This window comes from Alosa sapidissima, chromosome 4, assembly GCF_018492685.1.
Source record: "Alosa sapidissima isolate fAloSap1 chromosome 4, fAloSap1.pri, whole genome shotgun sequence".
NCBI classification, from domain to species: domain Eukaryota; kingdom Metazoa; phylum Chordata; class Actinopteri; order Clupeiformes; family Clupeidae; genus Alosa; species Alosa sapidissima.
The window spans coordinates 35,770,760-35,789,137 of NC_055960.1; the positions used below are offsets into that span (position 1 = coordinate 35,770,760).

The window sequence follows — 18,378 nt, forward strand, 5'->3', positions numbered from 1 at the left end:
CATACACATGCTGATATGGTGAATGGAGGTGCTATCTCCTATGTTTGTGTCCAGCAAGGGGACACGATAGAGAGGACATCATCTAATGCATTGGGACACGGTAGTGAGGACATCATCTCATACAGCGCCGTCCATAATTTTGGCACGTGTTGAGGTGGCCACCTGTCATCACCTCATGAATCTTTTACGTAACAGCTGGTGACCTTTAGCACTGGTCTGAAATGTTATTGAAACGTTCTTAGGTGAGGAGCTTACACAAGCCTGCTTCCACATAGTAGTCCATACCAATGGTGAGGCTAGGACTATGATGCATGCAAGTTCTCCTGGGCAGCTTATTTCAATTACTTTTCAAGTCAGTAGGTGTTCAGTACCTCTTTATGTGTTAAATGGCTGTATACCTTCATTTGTTTTGCATTTTAAAACACAAAGGTTTTGTTTGGGGCCTGTGTGCCTCTCCAAACCTCACCATTGGCCAGAGCAACCTCAACAGATGAGAGTGGGCCCAATGTATGCACTGAATAGGCACACTCTCCTGCAAACAGGCTGTCATAACATTGCCAGCCTTGTTATCCCTTGGACAAACAGCTTAATGAAGAGGTAATCTTTATGCAACACAAACAAGTAATTACATACTCAGAGCGTCCCTATACTCTGCACACAGAGCTTGTTCTGTATTTGGAAGAGATTCCAAACTCCCCCGGCAAAAAAAGAAAAAAAAATGCACATACACACACACACACACACACAATAATCATAAACAAAAAAGTAGTGCATTGCCGAACATCTGGACCCCTCCGATTAAACATCCATTTGGTGACCTGAGCTGGGAACGATTTGTTCACCGGCAGTGCGGTCTCCTCTTGCCAAAGAGTGGAGAAAAAGCTGGAATGAGGCAGGGTGCGGAGGGTGGAGGGGTGGGGAGGGTGGAGGGGCAGCGGGTATGGAGTTCATTTGGCAAACTCCTGAGCTGTATACTACTATGATATTTAGCAGCACTGCAGCAGATGAAATCTGCCATTGGAGTTTCATTCATTTGGCAGGATGGGAGGGTGCCAGTCACTTGTCCCTGGGGGGATCCATCCCACCCATATCAGGGTCAAAATGGCTCTCCTATAAACACTGATTAAATGCCCTGGAAATGGCTCCCCGGCTCTGCGTTACACATTAAGGCCTGAAGGAAGAAAGCTCAGGAGTCGGGAGTAGGAATGAGGGAGAAAGAAAATATCTGCACAAGCGAATGCAAAGACAGGAAAGAAAGAGAGAAAGGAAGAAAGAAAGAAAGAAAGAAAGAAAAGGAAAAATAATTGGATAACTGCAACATAACCTCAGCATCTGTTGCTAATTTTTACAAGTGTGATGATTTGTGAGTATCAAGCACCAAAGTTGCAAAGTCCCTCTTTGCTTTTGTTAGTTTTATAATTACTCTTTTTTACTGAGAGTTTGTGATGGCCCTTAGAAGGGTTGAATATTGCACTGGAATGTTCTGGAAGGTTTAAGAATATGTTTAACCCATTATTAACCATTTGGTCTATTCTCATGAATACTGTACAGTAGGTAGTCATTAAAGCTGCATTTGGGTAAGATTTGTTTGATCATATTCACTGAAATCGACACTATGCTCACATACGCTATGCTCAACATAAATCAGCCGGTTTTAGAATAAAAAACCTGCATTACCTCCACCTAGAGCCTGTTATTGGTTTTGCAAAAATACACAGCTCCCGGTTCTTCTGGTCCAATCAGAGCAGGGCTGTGTGAGATCTGACTGTCAATCACAGTCTGGTGCGCACTAACGAGCACAAACTCGATGAGAGGGTGCTCGGTGGTAGTGGGGGAGGGGCATGAGAGTTAGGGGACTAAGTCCCCTCAATCTGTCAGACTTGCCAACTGCAGCTTTAATTGATCATCAAGGAGCTAGCATCACTATAACAGATTGACACAAGACATGGAATGTCATTATGAATACCGTGCAACTGAAATGACAGACGCATGGCAGACAGGGCCAAGGACAGGTCAAAGTTCACCTCAGCATCTCAGACAGCCAAAATGGTTTAGCACTGTAGTTTTGCATTCCTTTTGAAAACCAGAGGTGCAAGTGCATCCAGATATTTAATGTCAAAAGAAGGATGCAAACAGTTACCATAAAGACAGATGTTCTTTCTTGGAGATTTCATATAATAAAACCATGCAATGCATGGTGAAACATACTGTGCATTCTAACAGTACACCTTATCTGGATTGCATTTCTATTGGATAGAGGCATTTACCTGCAGATTAACATTAGAAGTCAGACACAAAAATCAGCTTTCGCTAACAGATATCAAGCTGCACCCTTGAGACAGGGCTAAGGTCAAAGTGCACTGACAGCTCTCTCCTATTGGGAAGATGATTGAGCAACGGACACATGAAAAGTGCATATCTCGCACGCCTGCAAACAGCTTTACCATATGCTACCACCTCTCGCCTCTTCACTGTTGAAGAGGTGTGCGGCTAGTCTCATTTCTTTCCTAGTCACCTAGGAGACAGCATCTGAGAGGACTTATAAAGGCGGCTTGTGGAATCCTAACATCACCCTGACGTTGTGCTCCACCCAACTGTATTCTCACAGGGATTCCATCAGTGATGCAAGCCATGAATATTTGAATCTGGGACTCTCTTGTTTATCGCCAAGGTCCAAGGATGCTGATGCTGCTTGTCGTAAGAGTGCATCTTAGATTAGTGTCACTCCCAGGCCGCTGACCCCGTCCGGGGGACCTTAATGAAATCGTTGGAGTCTGCCAGGGCGGACTCTCGCTGACCCAGCAGCTGCAGAGCTCTCCTGAGGCAAAAGAGCTGCTTCATTCATACAGTATGCGGGGAGCTGAAGGGGGACTGGGGTTTCGTTCACCAGGCAAATGAATGAGCTAGCAACAACATCCAGCGCGCTCCAAATCAGCTTTCATTCATTCAAACTAGAGCAAGGCAATGGCCAGAAGTTACCAAAACTATGTGTATGATGCTGTGTGTGCTGACCATTAAGCCTCTACTAAAACACTTTTGTTTGAACTATCAGTGTGATCTGTAGTATGATTTAGTGATTCTACACATACCAGATGAGTATGGGTCATTTAATTTACAAAGCTAAAGTGTTTTAAGTTTCAAGCCCCCCAGAAGGAAGCAGAAAATGCAACACTACCACCTAAATCCCATCCCGTGTCTCAAGAATTTTATTAATGTGGGAAAACAAATCAATTTAGGGCTCCACTTGAAAGATGGAAAACATTACTTAGACCATTATCTGTGCTTTGAGACTAACACACAATGCATTACTCTGCCCTGTGTTCTTCGTCCAAACACATATATTTAGTTTGGAGGAATTAAAAGACTGCAATTTTCAGTTTAGATGTGGAAAAAACAAAACACTATTTCTAGCCAGCCTTCTGAAATAGACCAAAGCAGAGAAGATCACGAACGTGGGGAGTGTGCCTTTGCATCGTTGATTCTTTCTTTTACATGCGGTTTAGCAAGGCAATTCTGATTTACATCTGAGAATGTCGACTGTGATTATGCGCTGAGCTACGGCTGCAGCATTTGTGCGTATTCCATGCACAGGTTCTACGGCATTTCTGCGTATTCCATGCACAGGTTCCTGAGGTACCGTGGCACCATCCAGTACACTCCAGTGCCAAGTGTTTGTAGGTTAAAGCCAAAACTAACCTCACCAGGGGTGGGGGGGTACTGCACGTAGATCATCTCAAAGTCATGCCAAGCAATAGTGCAAACCATGCAAATGTGTTCAAGTGCATTCATCTGTTGTCCATTTGAGGTCCTGTCTGGAGACTGAGAAACAGCCAACCTCAAATCAATGTTATGCAAGCCTCTACGGCTGAGGAAGATATCAGTGTTAGGGTGCCCTGGCCAGGATGAAGGGTTTGAATGCTCTTTGTAGAATGCCTTATGAGATTAGTATACTAATCAGTGCCTTATGAGTTTAGTATACTAATCAGTCTTCCACAGTGACAGAGTACTTTAGTGTGCATCTTATTAGCACGTCTAATGTTATTCCCACTTGCTCTCAAGGTCTTACATAATTCATTATTGAATAAACACATGCAATGAACTCAGACTCGAGGGTCTCACAAATGGATTTGGTGCTGACTAATGTGACTCAACTTGATCAGTGTTGATGAAATGTTTATTATTCAGAAATGCCTCATAAATAAGATATCAATGTGTGTATTTAGACAGAGCAGTCATATTTTGGCTGTCATTTTAATGAGGTGTAATAATTCCAAGTTTGTCAAACACACCCTCTTTCTGCTAAATGAACTTGGAAGAAGATGTGACAGACATTATGCTTAAATGGAGTGTTTTTGCACTGGAATTGTTTTCCTGTGACTTGCAAACAATTTTCAATTTGAGCCTAAGAAAAACAAAATGACAGGGTTTACTATTTCAGAAAAGAAACCAGACGGCAGGCCAGAGTGAAGTCTTTGATGGGCAAATAGTGGTTTGGGGGGGTTCAAAGGGCAATGAAAATAATCACAATTGTTGCCCAAAAATATGGAAACTAAAAAAAGAGCTCCTACGTTCATGGTGAATTCCCCTGCAAGTGTGCTTGCAAAACCCTACAGAACTTTTAACCTCAGTAGGAGGACACTTTGTAATTCCGATTTCCGTTTGTAATTCCGATTTTTGTTTCTTTTTTATTACCGCTGCTTGGGACTCCAGAGTGTGCTGGACAGAAGACTGCCTCCTACTCAGCAATGAAGTAAAGGGATCACAGCTCTGTGCACTTTAGATATGACATTCCCATCCGTCTCTGCCATGCCCACATATGCTTAGGGACTGTGACGAGTTTAACAGGAGGGATTGGAGGTTGAAATCGGTCAAGGCTCTTTTCCACTCACTCTGCATGAACGGGAAAGAAATGCAAAGATCTGAGATGGGACATGCACTTAAGTAAACAGACAGGCTTTTGATTAATGCAAGTGGACAGAGTATCATCAAGCTTTTATCACCACTTGAATTATGATGAACAAAATGTCTCTTCAAAAAGATAGGCCTACATGGCACAGGTTGCAATGAAGTAGAGGACGTCTCTCTCTCATCTGTTCTAACTTCCACTCCCTCATTTCTCTCTCTCGCTCTCTCTCTCATCTGTTCTAACTTCCACTCCCTCATTTCTCTCTCTCTCTTCTGTAAAGACTCTCCAACCTCCCTTAGTGCCGCTGGTATCAGAGGGAGATTAGGAACACCCTGGTTGGCTATTGTCATTTGCCATCACGTCCCAGCAGGACCCTCTGGATGCTTGAGAGCAGTTTGTAACAAGACAGAATGTTTCCCTTTTTTCCCAACCTTTTATCAGCTACTGTCACTTCCTTTGAGGTCATTACCCCCTTCTTCTCCGTGCCCCCCCCCCCCCCTCCTTCCTTCTCTTATCAAGTTAATTAGGGCATTAGTATAAAGGCTGGTCCACAGCAAAGAGGAAGAAAAAGACTGAGGGTTCAAACGAGTTTGTCCAGTGCTAGAGTTCCCCTAAAACAGAACAAAAGAAAACAAAACAGGCAAAAAATATATTTTATGATTCACTGGCACGTTGAACATTCTACAAAGCCTGTCATTAAGGTTAAGCGGATTCTTTTATGCACACAAAATATAAATCTATTTAGGACATATGGAGGATAAATAAGCATCCCTTTTGTTGAAATAATACCGCCTGAGATAATAAAGCAGATTGTTGAAATATTAATTTATTTCCACTGCTTTTTTCTCTCTTCGGAGCATGCTGCAAGAAGTCCACCACCACAGATGGATTGCTTCAAGAAACCACATCCCCAAAAGGCATCCCTCTCAACCCTACGTTTAGTTTACGAACTACAAAGAGAAGCCGCAGTCAGCACACCCTTGTGAAAGAGGCTAAAATAAAGCGGCAAGCCTGCAGCGTGTCCAGTGGTGAAGCCCTGCCCAGTGCCATAGCAAAAGTCTGCTGGCAGACAAAAAGGGTTAAGGAATCCCATGAGGTCCTGTGTACAATGGAGGGTTTTTTTATCTTGTTAAAATCAGTCAGATGTGTTTACTGATATATGATAGATGGGCAATATATGAGGGTGATGACATTAAAGTGCAATCTATTCCATTTGAACCCTTCTCACTGTACATGGAAACCAGCTGAATCCATGCACATGAGTAAGAGTGAATTAGAGATGGGAAGGGCAATTCACTTTTTGTACTTTTAGGATCCAAATATTTGTACAGGAACCATACTGTCCATGCTGCCAGGACACTTGGTTGTTCTGCTAGTGTGGTTATCCTGCTGCTCTCTATGCTAGTATTGTTATTCTCTATGCTAGTGTGGTTATCCTGCTGCTCTCTATGCTAGTGCGGTTATTCTCTATGCTAGTGTGGTTATCCTGCTGCTCTCTATGCTAGTGCGGTTATCCTGCTGCTCTCTATGCTAGTGTGGTTATTCTCTATGCTAGTGTGGTTATCCTGCTGCTCTCTATGCTAGTGTGGTTATCCTGCTGCTCTCTATGCTAGTGTGGTTATTCTGCTGCTCTCTATGCTAGTGCGGTTATTCTCTATGCTAGTGTGGTTATCCTGCTGCTCTCTATGCTAGTGCGGTTATTCTCTATGCTAGTGTGGTTATCCTGCTGCTCTCTATGCTAGTGTGGTTATTCTCTATGCTAGTGTGGTTATCCTGCTGCTCTCTATGCTAGTGCGGTTATCCTGCTGCTCTCTATGCTAGTGCGGTTATTCTCTATGCTAGTGTGGTTATCCTGCTGCTCTCTATGCTAGTGCGGTTATTCTCTATGCTAGTGTGGTTATCCTGCTGCTCTCTATGCTAGTGCGGTTATTCTCTATGCTAGTGTGGTTATCCTGCTGCTCTCTATGCTAGTGTGGTTATTCTCTATGCTAGTGTGCTTATCCTGCTGCTCTCTATGCTAGTGTGGTTATTCTCTATGCTAGTGTGGTTATCCTGCTGCTCTCTATGCTAGTGCGGTTATTCTCTATGCTAGTGTGGTTATCCTGCTGCTCTCTATGCTAGTGCGGTTATTCTCTATGTTAGTGTGGTTATCCTGCTGCTCTCTATGCTAGTGCGGTTATTCTCTATGCTAGTGCGGTTATTCTCTATGCTAGTGTGGTTATCCTGCTGCTCTCTATGCTAGTGCGGTTATTCTCTATGCTAGTGTGGTTATCCTGCTGCTCTCTATGCTAGTGCGGTTATTCTCTATGCTAGTGTGGTTATCCTGCTGCTCTCTATGCTAGTGCGGTTATTCTCTATGCTAGTGTGGTTATCCTGCTGCTCTCTATGCTAGTGCGGTTATTCTCTATGCTAGTGTGGTTATTCTGCTGCTCTCTATGCTAGTGCGGTTATTCTCTATGCTAGTGTGGTTATCCTGCTGCTCTCTATGCTAGTGCGGTTATCTTGCTGCTCTCTATGCTAGTGCGGTTATTCTCTATGCTAGTGTGGTTATCCTGCTGCTCTCTATGCTAGTGTGGTTATCCTGCTGCTCTCTATGCTAGTGCGGTTATTCTCTATGCTAGTGTGGTTATTCTGCTGCTCTCTATGCTAGTGCGGTTATTCTCTATGCTAGTGCGGTTATTCTCTATGCTAGTGTGGTTATCCTGCTGCTCTCTATGCTAGTGCGGTTATTCTCTATGCTAGTGTGGTTATCCTGCTGCTCTCTATGCTAGTGTGGTTATTCTCTATGCTAGTGTGGTTATCCTGCTGTTCTCTATGCTAGTGCGGTTATTCTCTATGCTAGTGTGGTTATTCTGCTGCTCTCTATGCTAGTGCGGTTATTCTCTATGCTAGTGTGCTTATCTTGCTGCTCTCTATGCTAGTGTGGTTATCCTGCTGCTCTCTATGCTAGTGTGGTTATTCTCTATGCTAGTGTGGTTATCCTGCTGCTCTCTATGCTAGTGCGGTTATTCTCAATGCTAGTGTGGTTATCCTGCTGCTCTCTATGCTAGTGCGGTTATTCTCTATGCTAGTGCGGTTATTCTCTATGCTAGTGTGGTTATCCTGCTGCTCTCTATGCTAGTGCGGTTATTCTCTATGCTAGTGTGGTTATCCTGCTGCTCTCTATGCTAGTGTGGTTATTCTCTATGCTAGTGTGGTTATCCTGCTGTTCTCTATGCTAGTGCGGTTATTCTCTATGCTAGTGTGGTTATTCTGCTGCTCTCTATGCTAGTGCGGTTATTCTCTATGCTAGTGTGGTTATCCTGCTGCTCTCTATGCTAGTGCGGTTATCTTGCTGCTCTCTATGCTAGTGCGGTTATTCTCTATGCTAGTGCGGTTATTCTCTGTGCTAGTGTGGTTATCCTGCTGCTCTCTATGCTAGTGTGGTTATTCTCTATGCTAGTGTGGTTATTCTGCTGCTCTCTATGCTAGTGCGGTTATTCTCTATGCTAGTGTGGTTATTCTCTATGCTAGTGCGGTTATTCTCTATGCTAGTGTGGTTATCTTGCTGCTCTCCACCCGTGCCCGCTCTTAGCTCTATTCTTTGAGGATGCCATCTGTAGATTGTTGGTCTGATTAGCCAGTGTCAGCATCTATGTATTAAAACACTATTAGTTGATTGTGGTATTTCTGCTGTGTCTGATCTTTGATAATTATTCCTTAAAATGATACTGCTTCATTAAAAGGCATCAATAACACACACACACAGAGAGAACAGAACACTGTTCAAGACTCCAATTGGAATGTGCTTCAGTAGTACTCGGTCATGTTACTTTTTTGCAATTCTTTTGCGGATGTCTGTTGAAAGGGACTGACTGACAGACAGGGGTCTGAGAAGAGATGCCTCCACCACACGCTCCAGTGAGTTGAGCGAGTTCAGAGGAGTCTGTTTCATTTAAACGTTATTTTTTATCAGAGAGAGAGAGACATTCAATGATTTAAGTGACAGAAAATATGAAGAGCCTTGATAAATTTGATAAATTCTGTCTACCCAGGCTTAAGCTAACATCGGGTCAGCATCAGGGTGAGACACTCCAAACAGAGATGACCGACCAAAGGTGCAGCTCAGGACAGACATCATGGGGTAATGAGTGAATCTGGCGAGGGAGCCCATACGATTCCCACACACAGGGAGGGGAGGCTGGGGGCTGTGGAGTGTGAAATGGATCTGGGCGGTGAGGCCAGAGGGAGTAGCTGCGATGTGAAACGTATGGGAACAGCAGCAGGACAGCCGGCGCATCGCCATGGGAACAGCAGCAGGCCAGCCGGCGCACCGCCATCGCACGATGACCCTTGCCGGCCGGGGACGGTGACGTCATAAAGCAGCTCAAAGTTCCAGTCAGATTACTTACCAAAACAAAAGCAACCCCCTCAGCCACCACTACTCTAGCAACCCCTACCCCCACCCCCCCGGTCACAGCCACAGCTGACACTCCATCCGGGTGGACCCCTGCTCCACGGCGACCCCGGCCGTCCCTGAGGTAAAGTGTTCACATGGGCACTCTCAACTTCCTGACTGACCTCAGCCAAAAACGTTCTAATCTGGAGACACAGCACTCAAAAAATCCTCCATAGAAATGCATGGGGCTAGTTTGTAACACCAATATGGCCATTGTCTACACCAGTGGTTCTCAACCTTTTTTGAGCAAACGCCCCCCTGACCTTACTTTGATCCTCTGGCGCCCCCCCCCAACCCCCCCCCCCCCCACACACACACACACACACACACATACAATTAAAAAAAATAAAAATAAACTACACCCCTGGGTAGGCTATAGGCCACTTACACTCATGCTACTGTATATTGCTTAAATAAAAAAACGAGCCCATTTCTGTGCTGTTTTGGTTTCTTCTGGAATTATAAGAAAATGTCCCTATGAGTCTATTTTATTATTAAGCAGATTTAGCCCACTGTTAGAAGCAACAGGAGACTGGTTGGGTAAAAAAAAAATTGATGTAATTTGCATTGTACTGTCGGCACTTTTTCTTGCTATCCGCCATGTTCGTTTGTGTTGTTTTATTAAAGATGAAGACATCACAGTGAATTGTGTACATTTTTATTGGTTATTGAACTGTTAAGCCGCAAACTTGGGCTATGTTTATCGGCGTTACTATAGAGATGACGATAGCTGGGGCTGGGGGACATGAGTCCGGGCGTGTGCAGGCCCGAACTGCACTGTATGACCACTGAGCATAGAACAGTAAAATGTAGCTGGGACGGTAGAGGGGTTAGAAACCCATGAATAAAAATAGCCTATTTATTTCAGGTAGCCTATTTTTGCACCAAAAATATGTGAAAACCATGAAAGTTTAAAATTAAAAAAAATAAAAAAAACTCTCATGTTCCCAGCGCCCCCTAGGTTGTACGAACGCCCCCCAGGGGGCGGTACCGCCCCCGTTGAGAAACCCTAGTCTACCATATCCCATCATTTCCTTGGCAAAACGTTGACATGTGAATACATTGAGCCAATCATGTGGTGTGATGTGAATACATTGAGCCAATCATATGGTGTGTTGTGAAGACATCGTGCCAATCATGTGTTGTGAACTCGCCGATGGAGCAAGATTGGAGTTGTGAAACCTTGCGCACGCGCATTTCTGCCAAATAGGATGCCCAAAAAGCGTTGCAATATGGCCGCCGAGTGGAGGGACTTGCCTAAAAGGACTTTGCCTCAGCTCAGTCCCAAGCTCATCCACACTTCCTGGTGGACAGTGGCTTACTCTTCCACAGAATACTAAAGACTTTTTTTTTTTACTTCATCCTGTTGTTTCATTTTTTCCCTGCCCAACAGCAGATATTATAAAGAACCGAGGCAGACATACAGACATACAGACCCCCCCCCCCAACCCCCTCCGGCTCATAAAAAAGAATGAATTAACCTTCCTGGGCATATGTTTTGAGGAATTTCAGTCGTCTGACATATGATATTTCCTGTACCTCTCCAGCCACCCATTCCACAACAGAAATGTACACAGAAGAAAGGCTGTGGTCAGAATGTCAATGCCACTGGGAGGGAAGAGGACGGGAAGAGAGAGAGAGAGAGAGAGAGAGAGAGAGAGGGAGAAGCAGCACACAGACATTCATCCTCCACACAGCTGTGTTTTCAACATAAATCCAAACTGTAATTCAGCCTACCGGCTTTGTCTCCCCCCTCACACACACACACACACACACACACAGGTTTGTTGAGTTTCTGCTAGCTCAATTCTTATTTCCCAATATATGTGTAACATGTGGGTTTTGCCCAAAGTTTGTTGAAAAAATCACCAACCACTTAGTGTGTGTGTGTGTTTGGGGGGGCTTGTGGTAATATTTGATGTAAAGGCTTGGGTGTGTTTGCGTGGTCATTCTCTCTCACCAGTGATTATAGAAAATGCCTTCCTGTCCCACATGTGTTTGCTAGAGCTAGCCCAGCATTGCTAGCAGTTTAAAGAGCTCATTTGTACAGGGCATGTTAAAATGACATGCTCCCCCATTAGGACACTGTAGAAGTGTGTTTCTCTTGGCCCTGAGTGAGAGCGCACAAAGCAGAGAAGTCTTATCAGTGTCATATGGACACGAAGGATTTGACGGTAAATTGTCTCTGTTGAAATGTAAGACGATGCGTGTGGATGTGACGGAGACCACTTTAAGTGTCCTGCGTTATGTAAGTGGGTGGTTGTGACGGCGTGTATGGATGTGACGGAGACCACTCTAAGTGTCCTGCGTTACGTAAGTGGGTGGATGTGATGGAGACCACTCTTAAGTGTCCTGCGTTACGTAAGTAGGTGGATGTGACGGCGCGTGTGGATGTGACGGAGACCACTCTAAGTGTCCTGCGTTACGTAAGTGGGTGGATGTGATGAAGACCACTCTAAGTGTCCTGCGTTACGTAAGTGGGTGGATGTGACGGCGCGTGTGGATGTGATGGAGACCACTCTAAGTGTCCTGCGTTACGTAAGTGGGTGGTTGTGACGGCGTGTATGGATGTGACGGAGACCACTCTAAGTGTCCTGCGTTACGTAAGTGGGTGGATGTGATGGAGACCACTCTTAAGTGTCCTGCGTTACGTAAGTAGGTGGATGTGACGGCGCGTGTGGATGTGACGGAGACCACTCTAAGTGTCCTGCGTTATGTTAGTGGGTGGTTGTGACGACGCGTGTGGATGTGACGGAGACCACCTCTAAGTGTCCTGCGTTACGTAAGTGGGTGGATGTGACGGCGCGTGTGGATGTGATGGAGACCACTCTAAGTGTCCTGCGTTACGTAAGTGGGTGGATGTGATGAAGACCACTCTAAGTGTCCTGCGTTACGTAAGTGGGTGGATGTGACGGCGCGTGTGGATGTGATGGAGACCACTCTAAGTGTCCTGCGTTACGTAAGTGGGTGGATGTGGGCATCGGTGCATGGGGCTAATGTTCATGAGCGTAATCACGTAATTGAGGAACTCCACTGTGGACAGATTGAGATTGAGATTGAGATTGAGATTGAGGCCTGTGGGCTCCTCTTCATCCATGAACCCGTGCAAAGAAACTCTGAGCAGCAGTCGACTAGAGAGAAAAAAAACATTTTTCATTTTTTTTAAGAAGTGCACATTTGTTTTTTTTTGTTTTTTTACAGCAATAATGTCAGATGTGATTTAGGCTTATGCAATGCAAAGCATGCAGAAATCAGTACAGTGAACTTCAGGTCAGCGGACCATGCAAGGCCACAGATGCATGGGAGAAGAGAGAGGGGGGGGGGGGGAGAAGATTCTGCAGAATGTGAGGCTTTTCCGCAGATTTACCCTACACTGATCTGACGGGTCAAATTTATGACCACCAATTACCCATCCCCATACTCACCCCATCTCATGCATCATCAACATAGCAGCTCGGCAGAGATGAGACAATTATTTGTTGAAACTCACGATTACACCCACATTTGTTCTCATTGTAGCAGATACAAATCTTTTGAACTTATGGTGGTGATGTCGTTGCTGTTGAACTTTAAAAAAAGGGTGAAATAACTCCATATTTCATACTGAGTCTATCATTAGGCAAACACTTCAATCACACTTCTGTTTAGACAATGAGTATTTGAAGTGTTCATGATCTTCTCTTCTCTTCCTCAGTATACTGAATGATCTCCCTCACTTCATGGGATTCAAGAATGTTACTCTCAATAAACAAGTGTAATGTTACAATAAATGTGTTTTGAATCTTGAGCACACACACACACACACACACACGTACACACGTACACACAAACACACACATACACACACACACATAACAAAAGTGCACATCAGTGCACGGAAATGTATGCCATAGGAGTCATTCAAGATGAGTGTGTAAGTAAAAGTGTGTTTGAAAACAAGTAACCTGGAGACCAGACGAATCTTATAGCACGTTTAAGTATATAGCACGTTCGAGTATATAGCACGTTTGAGTATATAGCACATTTGAGTAACCTGGAGACCAGACAAATCTTATAGCACGTTCGAGTATAGCACGTTCGAGTATATAGTACGTTTGAGTATATAGCACGTTTGAGTAACCTGGAGACCAGATGAATCTTATAGCACGTTTGAGTATATAGCACGTTTGAGTAACCTGAAGACCAGACGAATCTTATAGCACGTTTGAGTATATAGCACGTTTGAGTAACCTGAAGACCAGAAAAATCTTATAGCACGTTTGAATAACCTGGAGACCAGACGAATCTTATAGCACGTTTGAGTAACCGTTTGAGTAACCTGAAGACCAGATGAATCTTATAGCACGTTTGAGTAACCTGGAGACCAGAGGAATCTTATAGCACGTTTGAGTAACCTGCAGACCAGAGGAATCTTATAGCACGTTTGAGTAAGCTGGGGATCAGACGAATCTTATAGCACGTTTGAGTATATAGCACGTTTAAGTAAGTATATATAAGTATATATACTCTTTTGATCCCGTGAGGGAAATTTGGTCTCTACATTTATCCCAATCAATTAATCACACTCAGCACACAGTGAGGTGAAGCACACACTAATCCCGGCACAGTGAGCTGCCTGCAACAACAGCGGCGCTCGGGGAGAAGTGAGGGTTTAGGTGCCTTGCTCAAGGGCACTTCAGCCGTACCTACTGGTCGGGGTTTGAACCGGCAACCCTCCGGTTACAAGTCCGAAGTGCTAACCAGTAGGCCACGGCTGCCCTTTAAAACCTGCCCAGGTTTGAGTAACCTGGAGACCAGACCGCCACCTGGCACTACTTTGTACACAACCAATGGCAAATGACACAGACATGCATTTCCTTGAAATTGAGCAAGACAAGACTTTAGTGTGTGGCTGCTGAACGTCTGAAAGAATTCAGTAAGAGTTTAATGTACCTAATTATCTAATGTATCTAATTTCACTGCTGGCTGTGCCCCTTCACTCGCAGATCAAAAGTGATCTGCGAGTGCCCCAGGCCAATATCTAAACAAATCTTGAAATAAAGGTTTTAAAGGGGGTCTTCTCAACAATTGCATGGTCCCACGAGATGGCGGTCAGGATTCCCCATGCGTGCACAGTATGTGGAATGAGTTTTGCATAGTGCAGTGCACCAACGGTCTCCTCCCAGACTCATCCTGCAGTGACCCCCCCAGAAATTCCCTTCAGTCAAATTTCCTTTTGGTAACACCAAGAAATCTACCCTGACTATAGCTAAAGACTGTGTCTACTCATCATAGTTTTTCCCAAGGATTGCAGGATTCTGGAAACAAGCAATAAAGGAGAGTTTGTCAATCTTGTATATTTGAACAACCAATCACACGGTAGATGGCATTATATTGGAATGCACTTTCATTTGAAAGGCAACAGAGATAATACGGCTGCTAACAACTTTAGGAAAAAGATGAACGAGGTTTAGCTCCATTTTGTTTCAGGTCAATTTGCAGCAGTGTCTTCGTTTAGCTTTGCCCTGTCATAATCTTGACATTTGTAATGTTGCAAAATCAGATGATCAGATTGCTTTCAGCATAATTTGGATCAATCCTCACCAGATGGTTCACTTACACCCAGAATGGCGTCTCATCTCCTTGAGCAGAGTGAACAGTATAAGTATATATACTTTTTTGATCCCGTGAGGGAAATTTGGTCTCTGCATTTAACCCAATCGGTGAATTAGTGAAACACAAACAGCACACAGTGAACACACAGTGAGGTGAAGCACACACTAATCCCAGCACAGTGAGCTGCCTGCTTCAATGGCGGCGCTCGGGGAGCAGTGAGGGGTTAGGTGCCTTGCTCAAGGGCACTTCAGCCGCGGCCCACTGGTCGGGGCTCGAACCGGCAACCCTCCGGTTATAAGTCCAGAGTGCTAACCAGTGGGCCACGGCTGCCCGGCTGAACAGCACGTACAGGTACTCTGCTGAAAGCTGCTTCATCTACTGAGATGCACAACAAGAAAGGTTACGATGGTTTAGCATCTACAATGTTAAAGAGTAATGGTCATATAACTATGGACATAATTGCATACATTTTTTACATGTGGAATATCTCTTCTATAGTATGCAACCATAGAAAGTTGCATATTGTGGCAGCAGATATTAAGTTTTTAAGTATAAATCCATATCCATATTCAAGTTCAGATATTGAGAGCTCAGTAGCTTTTTATGAGCAATTGTGACATGTGTTACTTTACGCTCTCAGCCTGTCAGCAGAGGCACTTGGTGCCAGTCATCCTGCACCGTTAATACTTTAATAAGATTATCAATCCATATCAAATTCACAAAATCTGCTCCTAAAAAGATAGCTCTTTGTGGGCACTTTACCATATCCAATTGAGCAAACACAGATTAGGCGAGGAATGCTCTGCTTATTGCACTGGTCACTAAAGGATTACTGTTAGTCAGTGGCAACTTTCCAGATGACTCTATTGAACTCTGTTACAGTGCTATGATTTCTGAGCTTGACCATCTTTGACCACTGCACGGCGCTTAGGACGCTGCACGGCGCTTAGGACGTGGGTGCAAGTGGGTGCTTCCTAGTGACAGAATACTTCATATATGCTAATGCTCTCTCTTTCTCTCTCGCTCATTCTTTCTCTCCTCTTTTCATCTTTTTCTCTGTTCCTGTCCCCTTCTCTCGTCTCTCTGTTCATGCTCTACCCCCTATCTCGCTCTACCCCCACCCCCCACCTTTGCCCCCTCCTCTCCGTCCCTGAATGCCCACAGTGTTGGTGGGAGCGGCAGAGTAATTTCTGGAGCAGTGTTTCTCTTTTCTTGCGGCAGGGGCCCCGTGCCCACTGCTGTGAGCCTGTCATCTGCTGTGGGCCTGGAAGTCACCGTCGGCCCCGCACACAGTGGCCGTGCCAGCGGGAATGAGGCCAGCCTATTCTCCGCACCATGACAGCCAGAGAATGGAGCTTGTGACCCAGAACACTAAACTATATATAATATGACAAAGGGGCAGGCCTAGGCATCTGGAACAGGGGGAAAACAAATTTACCCGCTATCGCACCACCCTGTCTCTCCCTCTCTTCATCTCTCTCTCTCTCTCTCTCCATCTCTCTCTCTGCATTTTGACTTTTCTTTTTTTACCCCCTGAAACTCAGCATATTTTCTGCTCTCCTCTGATGTCCAGGAGAAAATCATTCCCATTGACATTGGTCAGTGAATCCAGATTTCTCATTGCAGTTTGGGGATGCGGGGGGGCACACTTCCCCTTTGCTCTCCCAGCAACATGAATAGCTGTAGTAAATTGAGTGAGACAAAGGTTCTCTAGTGATGGCCTGATAGCACAATGTTGAACACACTGGGCTCGCTGTGTGAAGCCAATGTTCTGATCACTTTTGCACTGCACACCACACACTACACAGGACTTGAGTCCTACATACGCACCATAACTGCACAGGACTTGAGTCCTACACACACACCAAAGCTGCACAGGACTTGAGTCCTACACACGCACCAAAGCTGCACAGGACTTGAGTCCTACATACGCACCAAAGCTGCACAGGACTTGAGTCCCAAAGCTGCACAGGACTTGAGTCCTACATACGCACCAAAGCTGCACAGGACTTGAGTCCTACATACGCACCAAAGCTGCACAGGACTTGAGTCCCAAAGCTGCACAGGACTTGAGTCCTACATACGCACCAAAGCTGCACAGGACTTGAGTCCTACATACGCACCAAAGCTGCACAGGACTTGAGTCCCAAAGCTGCACAGGACTTGAGTCCTACACACGCACCAAAGCTGCACAGGACTTGAGTCCCAAAGCTGCACAGGACTTGAGTCCTACACACGCACCAAAGCTGAAGGACTGCAGTGCAAGTCAAGTGCAAGAGGCTTTACTGTCTTTACCTCTTTCTGCCATAAGCGGAGTTAGCATCAGGAATGTAAAATGAAATCTGTTCCTCTACTAAATCCCTCTTGCGCTTGGCAGACAACGCAACCCCCCCCCCCCCCCCCCCCCGCTTCTCCCTGGTCTCTTCAGTGTCCCCCTAACTTTCCTTCCCAGCTGCTTCGTATCAATACACTGGCTCGAGCCCGTCAGGGGCGACGGGTTATCTCTCCAATTTCTCTCCCAGCTGAAAGTGATTAGGTCATCGGCTTGTCCTTTTGTGCGGAGCGGAGCCTGGATGACAAGTGAATGGGGCAGCCCCGGCCGGCTCCAGCTCGCTACAAGGTTTTGCGAGGCGGCGGCGTTGATATCACTGGTTCGCCTTTCAAGCCATCTGTCAGCTTTCATCCCAGTCAGTGTGGGCCTTTGCGTGTCTGTCTCCCTTTCTCCCAGACCCCCCCTCCCCCCCCGTCCGCCTATACATGACCAGGACAGTCTCTCACGTGCCCCAACCACCAGACCCCACTCGCTAACAACCCCACCCTTCCCCTGTGCAGTATGTGTATATAATGATATTATGAAAGAATACATGCCCCCAGAGTCCCCCAAAGGGAGACAAATGACTCAAAGCAACCTCACTTGGTAGGCTGGACACATAAACACAGGATTTCATGGAATCCCTGAAAGGTTTCAGGAATTGGGGATGTATGTTTAAAGCCTCACTTAACGAGCAAGGGGGCATGGCACGCACAAAACAGTCAAGCTGCCCCGACACAAGTGTAACCACAGTGCATCCAACCAAATGGACCCCTGCTTTGGCATAAGTGTGTTGTTGCCATTCCATTGGAGAGCAGAATTTCTTGATTGAGTTTTTGGATAGAATCCTTCTTGCAGCTGCAGTACCACTTGGTGACAGTCCAAACAACTGTTTTTCTGTCTGCAAACTCTCAACCAGAACCACAACAAAAAAAAGGAAATGTTGTGATTCAAGAGTCTGAGTTCTTCACGAGTGCTACAACCTTAAGTATTTCACATGACAAAAATATGAATGTCAATCTACTGATGTCTTTTGACAGGAGATCGTGCAAATGTCTTTTTTACAGATTGTAGTCTCAAAAACAACAAAAAAATAATAAGCTTGGCTTCTCCATTTCAAAAGCGTAG

General features: G+C 45.2%; 1 long non-coding RNA gene across 2 annotated transcripts in view; it reads right to left on the reverse strand.

The window, feature by feature from the left end:
• LOC121707610 overlaps positions 1 to 18,378 on the reverse strand; it is a 38,849-nt gene that overhangs the window by 15,244 nt on the left and 5,227 nt on the right. The gene's annotated exons all lie outside the window — the stretch shown is intronic.